Source organism: Brienomyrus brachyistius, chromosome 2, assembly GCF_023856365.1.
Source record: "Brienomyrus brachyistius isolate T26 chromosome 2, BBRACH_0.4, whole genome shotgun sequence".
NCBI lineage: Eukaryota > Metazoa > Chordata > Actinopteri > Osteoglossiformes > Mormyridae > Brienomyrus > Brienomyrus brachyistius.
In genome coordinates this window covers 30,280,628-30,292,882 of record NC_064534.1, presented here as the reverse complement: position 1 = coordinate 30,292,882, position 12,255 = coordinate 30,280,628, and positions in this window count along the sequence as shown.

Below are 12,255 nucleotides of genomic sequence, written 5' to 3'. Positions count from 1 at the left end.
CTGTCGGAGCACGTCAGTGTAAACACAGAGGGTCCGACAGTAACAGGCCCTGGGCAAACACATCAAGTGTCACGGTCGCCCTTTTCCCCAGCGGACGGGCGAGCTCCCCCACCCCCGCCAAGACATCTCAGACTCTTCCACGGCTGACCTGCAGCTACTGACATGTTCATTAAAGCCCAGCGCATTCATATGCGCGCATGCGTGCATGTGAACGTGCATGTCTGTGAGTGTATGTGTGTGTGTGCGGACTGCAGATTACATGAAGGCGATGACAGCCACAGGACAGCCAAATGAGGGGGGGGCGGGGGGCTGCGACAGGTGCTTTTTCACTTACGCCACGGGAGTTAATATAGTTTATCATCAAAGTGGATTACATTGAGGGGAATGTGGGAACCGGAGAGCCAAGCGACAGATCAAACACGGGACGCCGTCTGCCTGCCCTTCCTCATGGCTGCCCTTCAGCTTGCTGCTATTGTCTGCGATTGTCTTTTTGCCGCCAATCACTGGGGTCTTTATGGACCAAAATGTCACTTCACAGCTTTTATATTATAAGAAACTGTTATAAAACACAGTCATTGATGCAATAATAATACCATTAATATATGTCTACAGACTAATATGGCCAAATATATGGAAATATACGTAATACTTTTCCAGCTAACTGAGGGGCGCTGTGAGGCTTGGACGTTTAGGACACTGTCTGCCATCAGAAGGTTTCTAGTTCAGATCTTGTGGTCAACAGAGTGATGTCACCATTGGGCCCTCAAGCAAGACCCTCAGCTGCTCTAGGGACCGTCTGACCCAGCTTCCTCGAATGCATGTCATTTTGGATAAAAGTAATTATGAAATAAATAAATGCATTTCCAGCTATGTTAAACTGACATTGCGCATATATTACAGCATATATTATTATCACTACATTAAGATGGCAGATATGCACATATATCACAATGCTGTCCTATCCAGGCCTTGACCAGCCTTGGATCTATTCTGGGGAGACCCAAACCCATTAGACTAAACCTATTTAAACCTCGTTAGGACCATGATTATGGGATGTTATGTGCTTATCCAGCTGTGCCCAGGGGCAATACCGAGGAAGGCCTGAAGGTGGCCCTGCTAAGCTAGGGCTTGTTCTCACATGTGCTGTTAATTAGGTTTGCAGAGCTGTTCATCCAAAGCACCTTAAATGAAGGTGCCTCTTAATGCAGCTGGACATTTCCTAGAGCTGTTCTGCAACACACCCTCAAGAGAGTTCAAAAAATGTACGTTCTGGCTTTTCATTAATCGTCAGCATGAGCAAAGTCCACACAGCACACAGCTCTGGCCTGACCAGAAGCTGAGATGGCCGTCACTGAGCTCGTCGTCTCGGCGTTAGCGCTCATGTTAGCGCTGGTCAGCGCGGGTAAGGATGCAAAGTGTCCTGCAGCCTTTTCAGCCTGCCTGCACTTTCGGCATTTCTCAGCAGATGGTAGCTTAATTCATACTAATCTCATACTCATACTGCTAGTCTGTAGTCTCATAGCTCAGAAACATCATTTTGCCTGTTATGTGCAAACAAATAATCACTGCGGTTTTGTGAGTGATCAGTGATCTTCCTCAGACCAGCTAGCGGTTTAGCGCGAGTCTCACCTCTCCATTCTCAAATATCATTCATGTCCAAGTTCTGAGATTCGAGGTGTGTTTCAGTGGTGTGAATTAAGGCATGGTATTATGGTAATGTAATCACTTGCAAGGGTTGGCATGGTGGTGCAGTGGTTAGCACTGTTGCCTCACACCTCTGGGACCCGGGTTCGAGTCTCTGCCTCGGTCACATGTGTGTGGAGTTTGCATGTTCTCCCCATGTCGTCGTGGGGTTTCCTCTAGGTACTCCGGTTTCCCCCCACAATCCAAAAACATGCTGAGGCTAATCGGACTTGCTAAATTGCCCGTAGGTGTGCATGTGTGTGTGAATGGTGTGTGAGTGTGCCCTGTGATGGGCTGGCCCCCCATCCTGGGTTGTTCCCTACCTCGTGCCCATTGCTTCCGGGATAGGCTCCGGACCCCCCGCGACCCAGTAGGATAAGTGGTTTATATCCTTTTAAAATCAAACCTGCAATATCCATGGAGACTTTCTTTCTAGGTACACCTACTGCCTCAACGTCCTTTAAAATTCAATCTGTCCCAGCTCATCCGTTCCTGTCTGCCTCAGATACCAAGTGCCCTGAAAACGTGCAGATCCCCGGGGGAGTGGTGCTGTTTCCTGACAAATGCTGGGTGGGCAGGGTGCGGAGGTACAGCTGTCCTCCGGGGACCAGGGCGACCCCAGTGTCCTGAAGGGTCTGCTACCCGCTACCGCGTCGGAGATGTCGTCCAATTCCACTGCCAGTCAGGTTACCTTCTCTATGGGCCCCGCAACATAACCTGCCTCTCCACTGGGAAGTGGAGCGCGCCCCCTGCTGTCTGCGATTCTGGTGGTAAGTAAACAATCGGCCAGGACCAGTGAACCAGCAGCCCTTCACTCGTGACGTATCTCACTTGTGTTTCATGTGCAAATGCCTCCAAGAAATCAGGCCGGCCCTTTCAATAAGCGCGAGGAACACGCATGTAACACAGGCAAAATCCGCCAGGGCTTAAGGCAGAATTAGTGGGGAAGCAAAACAAAATGCCACATGTTGCTCCCTTAGAAGTCAGATGTTAGGCATTTCTCTCATTATAAACTTACACTAATGTTCTGCCTTTTGAAAAATGTTAGCATTTATAGCATTTGCCCTTCACTTTACAATAACGTCCTTTTCTGGTCACTTATACTTTAGCCATATCTGAAAATAGTTCCGTTGCTTAGTAATTGAGATAAGGGTGTTGGGATTATTATGCACGCCAGGAGTGTGCGGGGGGGGGGCATTTAGGAGGAAAAAATGTGTAAGCCATAATTTATGGCAGCCTTTTTTAAGCGGCGTTGTAAATAGAGCATCGCGCGTTTCGTCTATCGCCCTGGTGTACCATGTGAAGTGACGCACCCAGCTCTCTGCGTAAATCCTCTGCACCCACAGGCTCGGCATGCGAGACCCCCGCTGTACCCGCGGGGGGGGGGGGGGGGGTCGCTTCAGAAGGCACAAACAGGTCCGGTACACCAGCTACAAAGGCCTGCTCATGCGAGGGCCCAAACTCAGGACGTGCCTGCAAGATGGGAGCTGGTCCGGGATGCAGCCATTGTGTGAAGGTGCCCAGCCGATACCCGACCCGGTTTCGGCAGAATCCGATACACAGCAGCAGGCACGGCGCAAATGACGGCTGTTTGCTACCGTTTATATTTACAACTTACTTATCCTGTGCAGTTTACAGTGGATCAGGTGGTCGGCCGAGTGGGTAACTGAGAAGATGTTTGCTATCAGTTCATGTAGATTTTCTGCCAAAATCACTTCACAGGACCGCATGCCTACAACGACCCACGTGTAAACCCGGAGTACTTCTCCCTGTCTGAAGAGGCGCCGCTGAACCCAGAGCAAGGTAGGTGATGTGAGGGGGGATGGGGGGGAGGGGGGTCAAGAGGGACTCTGTAAAAGGGGCCCCCAGTTGTTTTTCTTTTTAAAAAATGGGCCCAAATTTTATTTTACGTCAAGACTGGTGGAACAGAACATTTCATAGCATTTGAGTTTCTATAGACTCGAGCTTTTCCTATACAGGACCATGTGTCATTTCCACGCTACAGTAAATTAGCGATGACAGGGCGCTGCATATTTACCCTGAGACCCCGCTGTGAGTCATGCCGATACTGAGGGTATCTGTGCTTTGCAGACCTGCACCTTTACTTCATTATAAAGGCTTCCAGGAGCGTTGGGGCTGAAAACATGGAAACGGCTTTGGATTTTATGTCCCGGGGGAGGGACGTGTTAGCAGCATCTGAGCAGACAGCCCGTCTTCTGCCTGCACCTTTCTCACGACTTTGTGACCGTTTCCACCAGCGCTCGCTGCCAGAATGTACTGGAGAAGCACATTCCTCACTTTCCATAGGACCCATGTAACTCACTATGGCGTAAGGTGGGACTCGTCACACGAGACGCTCTCTTCAAGCCAAGAGAAGACCGTTGATGTTCGTAGCGGTGGGCTGCGGTGCGGATGGACGAGCGTGCTGGGGGGGGGGGGGGGGCAGAAATGGAGGAACAGCTTGGGTTCTCTGTGGTAGGTCATGGACTTTTCCAGAAAAGGGAAGGCGGAACTGATCATCTTCGGGCTAGTCGGCCAGGAGGGTGAAGTATGACGAAGTCGATCACCGTGACTATGGAAGTAAGCGTGGGCCTGAGACTGTGCCAGGCAGCGTTTAAAGGTCTTAATTACTCTGACAGGCATCATTCACACAAATCAAATCACCAGCCCTGAGGGTGGCATTAGATTGGCCTAACTCCTTACAGACTTTCAGGAAGCCTTTCCTGCAATATAATCCGGTGCTTAAGCTATTTGCTTGTATAATATGCGAAATACTGGGGGCGACATTATTTTTTCATTATATGAGAAATAATAGAAAACTTCAGTGCGGCAGTGTTATCAGAACAGTAAGCATCAATGTGTAGCATCCATCTGTACATAATAACATGAGAGGAATACAAGTCACATATAGGAAAAAATACTTTTTTCAGGTATTGATTAATAATTGGAAGCCCAGCATGGCAACACTTATATCTAAGTTGACTCTTTGAAAGCTGTATGCTTGTTAGATATTATCTGCCTCCGTTTTACATTGCTTTGGGAAAAAGTGTCTAAAAATATAATGTGAACAACCAACAGCGACTGGCAAAAACAGGTATATTTCGATAAAATAGTATTTATGCATCACACATCCGTGCAATAACATGAGGTGGGTCAGAATTCTTTTACGAATCTCTCTAAGGATCTTATTAACTCCACCTAATTGTTCAGACTGTTCAGAAGATCCAGCGTCTTCGGGCTGCTTGGCCTGTCACAGTCAAATCCCACCCGTGTCCCAGAATTCCTCAACGGCTCGGCCGTCAATACGGGAGCAGCACTGCGGCTGGTGTTGAGCCTCATGAACGCCAGCACCCGAGAGCCGGCAGCCAAGAACGTCCTCATCCTCATCACAGACGCTACTGACAAGCTCAAGACCCCAAAATACAGCACCTCATATATTCATCCATCCCAACTGCAGATCCAAACACAAAGACGTGCAATAGCAGTGATGATCATAATAGTCTGTTGGAGTTACGTACTTCTGGATATTTTACTAGAAAAGTTCAGCTTAATTAATTCAGAAAGGCTCAACATCATGCTCAGTTCAGCCATCTGAACTGACGTCTGTAAAAAGGTTTCACTGAAGCTGAGTAGCGTGACATAGTCTCACACTACAGTTCATAATCGCTGTGTTTATCGTAACAAAAAAGTAACAACAGAAATACTCGCTAAATTATACTGATATAACTGAATCAACTGGGAATAAGATACATGTGAAAGTTGTTCCATTGTTCTACTGATATTCAGGAACATGAATGAAAGGCCCCAGCTACACTCAGGACCTCTTTAAGACGCTCCTATGGAAACACAGCCCTGGGAATCAAATGCTAATACAGTAAAATGTTTGTGGCAGTAATCAGTATTATATTAGTGAGTAAACCTCATCTCCGACTTTCAGGACGCCACAACATGGGCACAAGCCCATAAAACGACCAACACTGCTCCTAAGCTGGATGCTGACTTGGGTGATTGTGGCACCGTCTAGCTTCTACAACAAAATCCCATGCAGCTGCTGGGGGGGGGGGGGTATGCTCACCAAGTTCCACCGGTGATGATGATGACGACTCGTGAATTCCACAGCAGAAGGGATGGGTACCTCGACAGTGAAATTGGAAGGCCGCGCGCCCCAAATAATGTTCAGTCATGCGTTTCCAGAGATCTTCGTGATCGGCATTGGCGGAACCACATAAAGAGACAGCCTGGATACGACAGCATCTCAGAGGGCAGAACTCAGAGCTTTCTACCTCCCAGACTACGACAGGTTGAGCCCGATCGAGGACAAAGGTTACACGTGCCACACAGCAGAGCTTGCACACAGAAGAAGGAACGGTTACAGTAAAAGATCCGTGCAGAGAGTAAACGGTACAGGCGGAGGCAAATGTCAGTTTTAATGTATGACCATTTCCAGCTGCTGATTCGTTTGTAAGTGATGTCTGGATAATCACACGTTTAACAGATCACAGAATATGGATATTGAATCAAATGGAAAACAGATATCATGATTAACCAGTGAGATGGAAATCCATTAAGAATGGAAACCAAGCTTTCTGTTGCACTTGTTGCAGAGGATGCCTGCGGAGTGAGGGGCCACAGAGAGTGAGGGGCCACAGAGAGTGAGGGTTCGAGAAGGTCTTTAGAGGAAGGCACTCAGCAGACCATCAGTGGTCCTGGCAGGCAACGGTGCTCGACAACGCGAATACAGAACTCGGCGCCACGCTTACAGGAACCGGCCCATGCCCATCGAAGAAGAGACTCAACTACAATCAGTGATGTGTGTCGTCAATAAGGAAGCGTGGGACTGGGGGCTGTCGTGGCACAAGCTTGTCGAGTTACATCATTGACTATGCAGTCGATTCCACACACAAATGAAAGGGCGTCAGCTGGGCTGCAGCAGCATGATCCCGCTCAGGCGTGTCCTATAACCGCAGCTTCACCCGGCCTCCTCACCCCCAGAAGCTCCCAGTCCCTGTTTTCCATCTGTCAGCCGTACAGACAGCGGGAATTTTCTAGAACCCTTCGCTGTGAGCAGCTCACAGTTCAATGCTAATTTATTCGGAGAGATGCACTCCGACAAGAGTCACTGCTTTTACGGTTGAATGGCAGCAAAGTCATCAAGCAAACACCTCAACAGAATTATTGCTCCTGAACAGTTTCTTACCAAAAACGTCTCGCTGACTTGTGATTTCAAGTGCCTGTAACCCTGTGCAAGATATCCCCCTTTCTAAAAACCCTGTGGAGAGGACAGTTATTATTGTAACCATTTATAGATCCTAATTAAACTTTTTCTTGCAGAATATTAGTTTGATCTAAGTAGAACATTTAAACTATTGATTATAGCTGTGTAGCGCCATTGATGCTGTCTCTCTGTGATGAATTTTAATTCAAGGTCCTGTTGTGGAAAGTGCTCTTATTCCTTTCTGTGGAATAATATTGGCCTTGCGTGGCCTTATCAGCAAAGAACTGCATCCAATCCCACTTGCACAGGGACGTCGACAGCAAAAGTGCAATAATCCAGGATGCTGTCACCTTCATATGTGGGTGTTTCAGAGAATGACCATCCTGGTGTGGTTTAATAGGCCTGTTTCGTTCCATCAGGGTTTTTTCATTGCGGGCTGGAGCATCACCTCCAGACAGTGGGTGCTGACAGCCGCACACGTGCTAGAACACCCCGGAAAATTCTCTGTACTCACAGGTCAGCTGAGAATAGCTCGCAGGCTACGGCTCGGTCCTGCTAATGTATAAACAGGTCAAACCAAAAACATGAATAGTCCCTAAAGAGCAATCACAACACAGAACAAGGGACAAGTCGCCGGTGGGGATCATGAAAGTCGAAAAATATTTCATACACCAGGATTTCAGTGAGACGCAATTTCGCAGTGATATCGCTTTACTCAGACTGGAGGAGAAGCAGGACTTCAGCAGCAAGATAAGGCAAGACATACAAACACACACACACACACACACACAATTACACTTGTATTTACACTTAGCTATAATTAAATACACATAATCTTACATAGCGACACAAACATGTCAACGTGAGGAATCACACAGATTAATTAAAGTGTCATATAATTACTGTGCGCCTGTGTCTCTCTCAGGTCTGTGTCATTCCCCTGCACGGCTGCTCTCTCTCACATCCTGTCTCTTCCCTCCCAAAACCGGACCTCATGCCGTCTTTATCAAGGTAAGAAGGCGGTCCAGGCCAGGCCCAGCGCTGCCTGTTAGCTTCAATGGGCTGTAAGCTTCAGCAAAGCCCGGGGAGGCTGACCCCAATGCGGTTGGCCAGCCGCACAGCAGCAGCCTAAGCCTGCCTTCGCTCCCGCCGCGCCTCGCAGATCTCATTCTCACCCGCCGCGGCGGCGAGGATCAGCGCACGTGAGCGGTGTCGTGACCGGATGGGGGCTGAATGGTAAAAAAAAAACACATTCTGGAAACCGACTTGAAACATGGAAATATTTTGATAAAGGTGAGGCCAGGGTCATGACTATTGATTCTGGGACTGAATTGGGGGAAAGTGCATGTCTGTATGAGGAAGGCATTAGACAATCAAGGTGACTGAGCGCCTGTCACATGTCACCATGAGGAAATGCCGCTTATCTGGGCCTGAAGCTGGGGCAGAATAGTGTGCAAAGCCAGGGAGGATGCTCAAGAAAAAAAAACGATGGGGGATAATTAAAAATGATTCAGCGATTCTCCAAACAGCCACGGCAGCAGGGCAGGAAGGAGTCGGACGCCATCGAAGTGCCACCAACCGGTGAGAAGTTCTGTGCCAGAGGAGACGATGGCGTGGACACCTGCAAAGGTCTCATGTCCTCACCTCTAGTCTTTCCTCTAGGCTGAACTAGACAGGACACAGACTGCCTGAGTTTGCTCTGCTGGTGGTGGTGGAGGGAGCGAGAGGAGGAGCACACATGCAATAGTGACATCGTGAAAGGTTGCGATGCAAGAAATATGTATAAAATGATTTTAATAAAGATTTCATCATTCTAAATAAGTAACACTGTTTAGGGTGCAGTTTCGGAAAAAAACGCATTAAGAATAACTGATCTATATATGATAAAAAGGAGTTTATCTGATACAGGACTACAGTTTTTCTTAGGCTTTTGTGATGTTGGGATATAAACATGTAACACTCCCCTTAATTGGAGACCAGCAAATGAACATGCAGTGTTATCCATCGTATGAAGGATTCTCGCAGTGAGCATCATTCCCGATTCTTCCTGCCAGCTGATTCCAGCGGCCCATTTGGCATTAAGAGGAGCAGACGTTGGATTCAGGTATGTCGTGGTCACCTCATCGCCTGATCGGGGCTCACATCTCCGCCCTGCCACAGATCGGGATCGTCAGCTGCGGCACATCCAGAGTTTGCCAGAAGGGTACCTTTGGCTTTTACTCCAACGTGGCCAAACTCAGGGAAATCGTGGGCCAGGACATGAGATCCGCCTGAGAGCGCAAGGCCCAGCCCATCCTGCATGCCGTCCCACCCCCTCCCTCTACAGTCCACCCCCCACAGACCACCTGTCAATAACAGATCAATACCAGCCAGCCAGCACCGGCAGCAATATTCATAAATAAAGATGTTCTCACACCATGAATTTATCGAAAAGGTTAAAATAATGCTCATTCTCCTAGCAGTATTTTCTCCAGCCAATAATGATTTCTTCCTCTCTTCTGTTTCTAATTTTCTTTCACGAGTGAATCGCTTGTTTCTCTGCTCATTTTACAGTTTATAATACGAGGTTTTATAGTGAGTAACAACAGAGACGAATGAGAGATGTTAGCGAGGCCCGAGAGCATGTTGGGGAGGGGCACTCGCACCACAGGAACACTCTTCCTGGGGGGGGGGGGGGAGAGAATGGCGATTGACTGACTTAGTAAGATAAACTAATTATCAGCATTGAGGGACAACAGTGTCCATTTATGGGGAAAGTCAGAGGTGGCAACCTTCCTGGGTCCTGCTCCCCCCTCCATGTCTGAACAGCGCCAGACAAACCTTGGAAATGGATTCGAAGCCCAGGGATCCCATGCAGGGACCAGAGTGTGGGGAGGTTCCCAAACATGCCATCTGGAAAGTTCAAATGTCACCGTAGCACCAGGCTGCCCTTAAAAGCCCGTGCTCCAGAGGTGGGGGGGGGTCAGCTGACCCTCCACATTGGAGTGAAGCATCACTCATGAACCCAGCCTCTACGTGTTCAGCCATCTTATGGGCTTCAGCCCTATTGTGATCCTTATATTCCACACTTGGGTGGGTGTTGAGCGTAACAGGGCTGACTGAAAGCACAGACCATTTGAAATGAAAAAGGACCTATATTCTAGTATTGTCTAAATCAGTGTTTCCCAACCCACTACTCCGGGACCCCTGGAAAGTTCACGTTGTTACTGTGAGGGAAAAAAACTGTGGAGTGTCAGGCAGGGAGCTGGGAGGGAACAAAAACATGGATGGCCTGGGGGTCCCCGAGGATCAGGTTGGGGAAGACTGGTCTAAACATGGAGAAGTCTTGTTTTTCCATGACACTCAACACAAGGTTTTCCTTTCCATCCCAATGAGGACCTTACTTACCATAAGGGGCACTCTGGGATTTAATCATTTGGCAATAACCCCTTATCACTAAAACATCTGCAGTTTTACAAGCTATGATAGCATTTTTGGTTAAGAAGAGTTTTTTTTTTTTTTGACTGTCGCTCCCTTAACGGCGGTTGGAGACCAATGAAATTGCCTGTCGGGGCGGGGTAGGATGGGGGGGGGGTGCACAGGGGCAAGTCTACAATTTATGAAAGAAACCAGAACACATGCTAAAAGAATCAGAGAGCAGACAGAGAAGGGGGTTTTCGGGTGGAGGTGTGGAGCCAGGGAGACGTGCTAATAGGTCCCTTAGGGCAGAATCGTGGTTCCAGGTGATGGAGAAATTAGGGAAAATGTGGCACATGCAGCCATATGCTGGAGAAAGCGTCCCATCTAACAGCGGAACAATCGCAATAAAGGAAGAGCGTCTGCGCTCAGCCCCCGAGCCTCTGTGGGTCACTGTCCTGCCAAAACACTGAGTCCCGTCATAAAATAACCCCAAACCACAAAACCCCAAACCCAGCCGCTTTCAGGAAGTTCTCCCAACATGTGAAATTTGTTTTGGCTATTTTGTTTCCCTGTTGTGTTCTGTTGTTTTGGTAGTTCAGCATTTGGATGATTTAGGTGGAATGGCACAATAATAATCAAAAAATGTATTTCCTAATTCAAGTGAAACTAAAGCCACTTTTCCACGAGCCTACCTATTACAATGTATCATTACCTCATACCAGAAACTATGTATTGTGATGAAATGATATAACCGACTGTTACTCAAAGCAACACCTGTAAGGAGGAGGAGAGCTTCAGGCTTGACGTGCAAAGCAGACGATGTAACGTTCACTGCAGGAGATGACAGGAAGCATGAATTACAAAGGAATCTGGGTAATCCAATCCGGGCCTGACCCTTCTGCCCTAGGGCAGGGCCAGCTAAGCTGTCTAACGTATGTCTAACGCTCAGCATATCTTTACCAGATCTCCTTCATCGACCGGCACAAAGCTGCATCCACTAATGGAAAAGGGGTGTCCGTGTTAAGCGGGGGGCAGAGAGGGAATGTGGAATCCTCAGAGGAGACGTCGATGGAGCAGAATAAGCTCCTCCGCGCTTATTTTGGACAGCGCTCTCTGCGTCTTTTACTCCAGTCAGCACCCCCACCCCGCCCACCCATTAACACCCCCCCCACACACACACACACACGCTGGCCCAGTGACAACCACGAGCACGGAGGAGCAATCTCAGCAATCGCTCTGAGGGAGGCGTACCTCAGTGAGGCAGCTATCATTTCACCGGGGGTTAACTTAAGTTCACGGGTCCGGCTGGGAAAATAAAAACGTCGGGAGAGAGGACTGCCAGCACTCGCAGAGGAAGCCTCACCCAGTTACCGTAAATTACACCCGTACGAGCGGCATGGGGGGGATGAAGGTTTGCTGCGAGCCCAATACGTATAAATCAACTTTTACTGTACAGGTGTCAGTGGGCCCCGCAGCCTTGTGGGAGATTATACGGTTGTTATGCTCCCGTGGGAGCGCTCACTCGTCGCTGGGAAGGAATCGCCCAGCCCGGCGCTGGCTTCCGTAGGCCCTTGTGGAAAAAGCAGAGTGGGCCGGCCAGCTAAAAGCAAGCGGGGCTTATAACTAATGCATAAGCAGCAAGTCTCCACGGAGACAGGCAGGCAGGCACAAGCCCCCCTTTCGCCAGTATCAGAAGAGGTGGGGCAGGAGGCACGGCAACGATGAAGGTACTAGAGCCATAACTGCCAGCTTTCAGCTTCTCCCTGGGAGGGGAAGGGCTGTTGAACCATTTTTATAAAGGTATTTAACCTGCTGTTTCTGTGTAAATGAACAGCACGCCGACGAAGAAGAGCAAGTCTGAGGATAGAATGAAAAAGAGTACAAAGTGGACCCCCAGAGCTGCAGGCATGCGTGGAGCATGCCGCAGAATTGCGTCAGACTGCGCAGACAGCACTGAT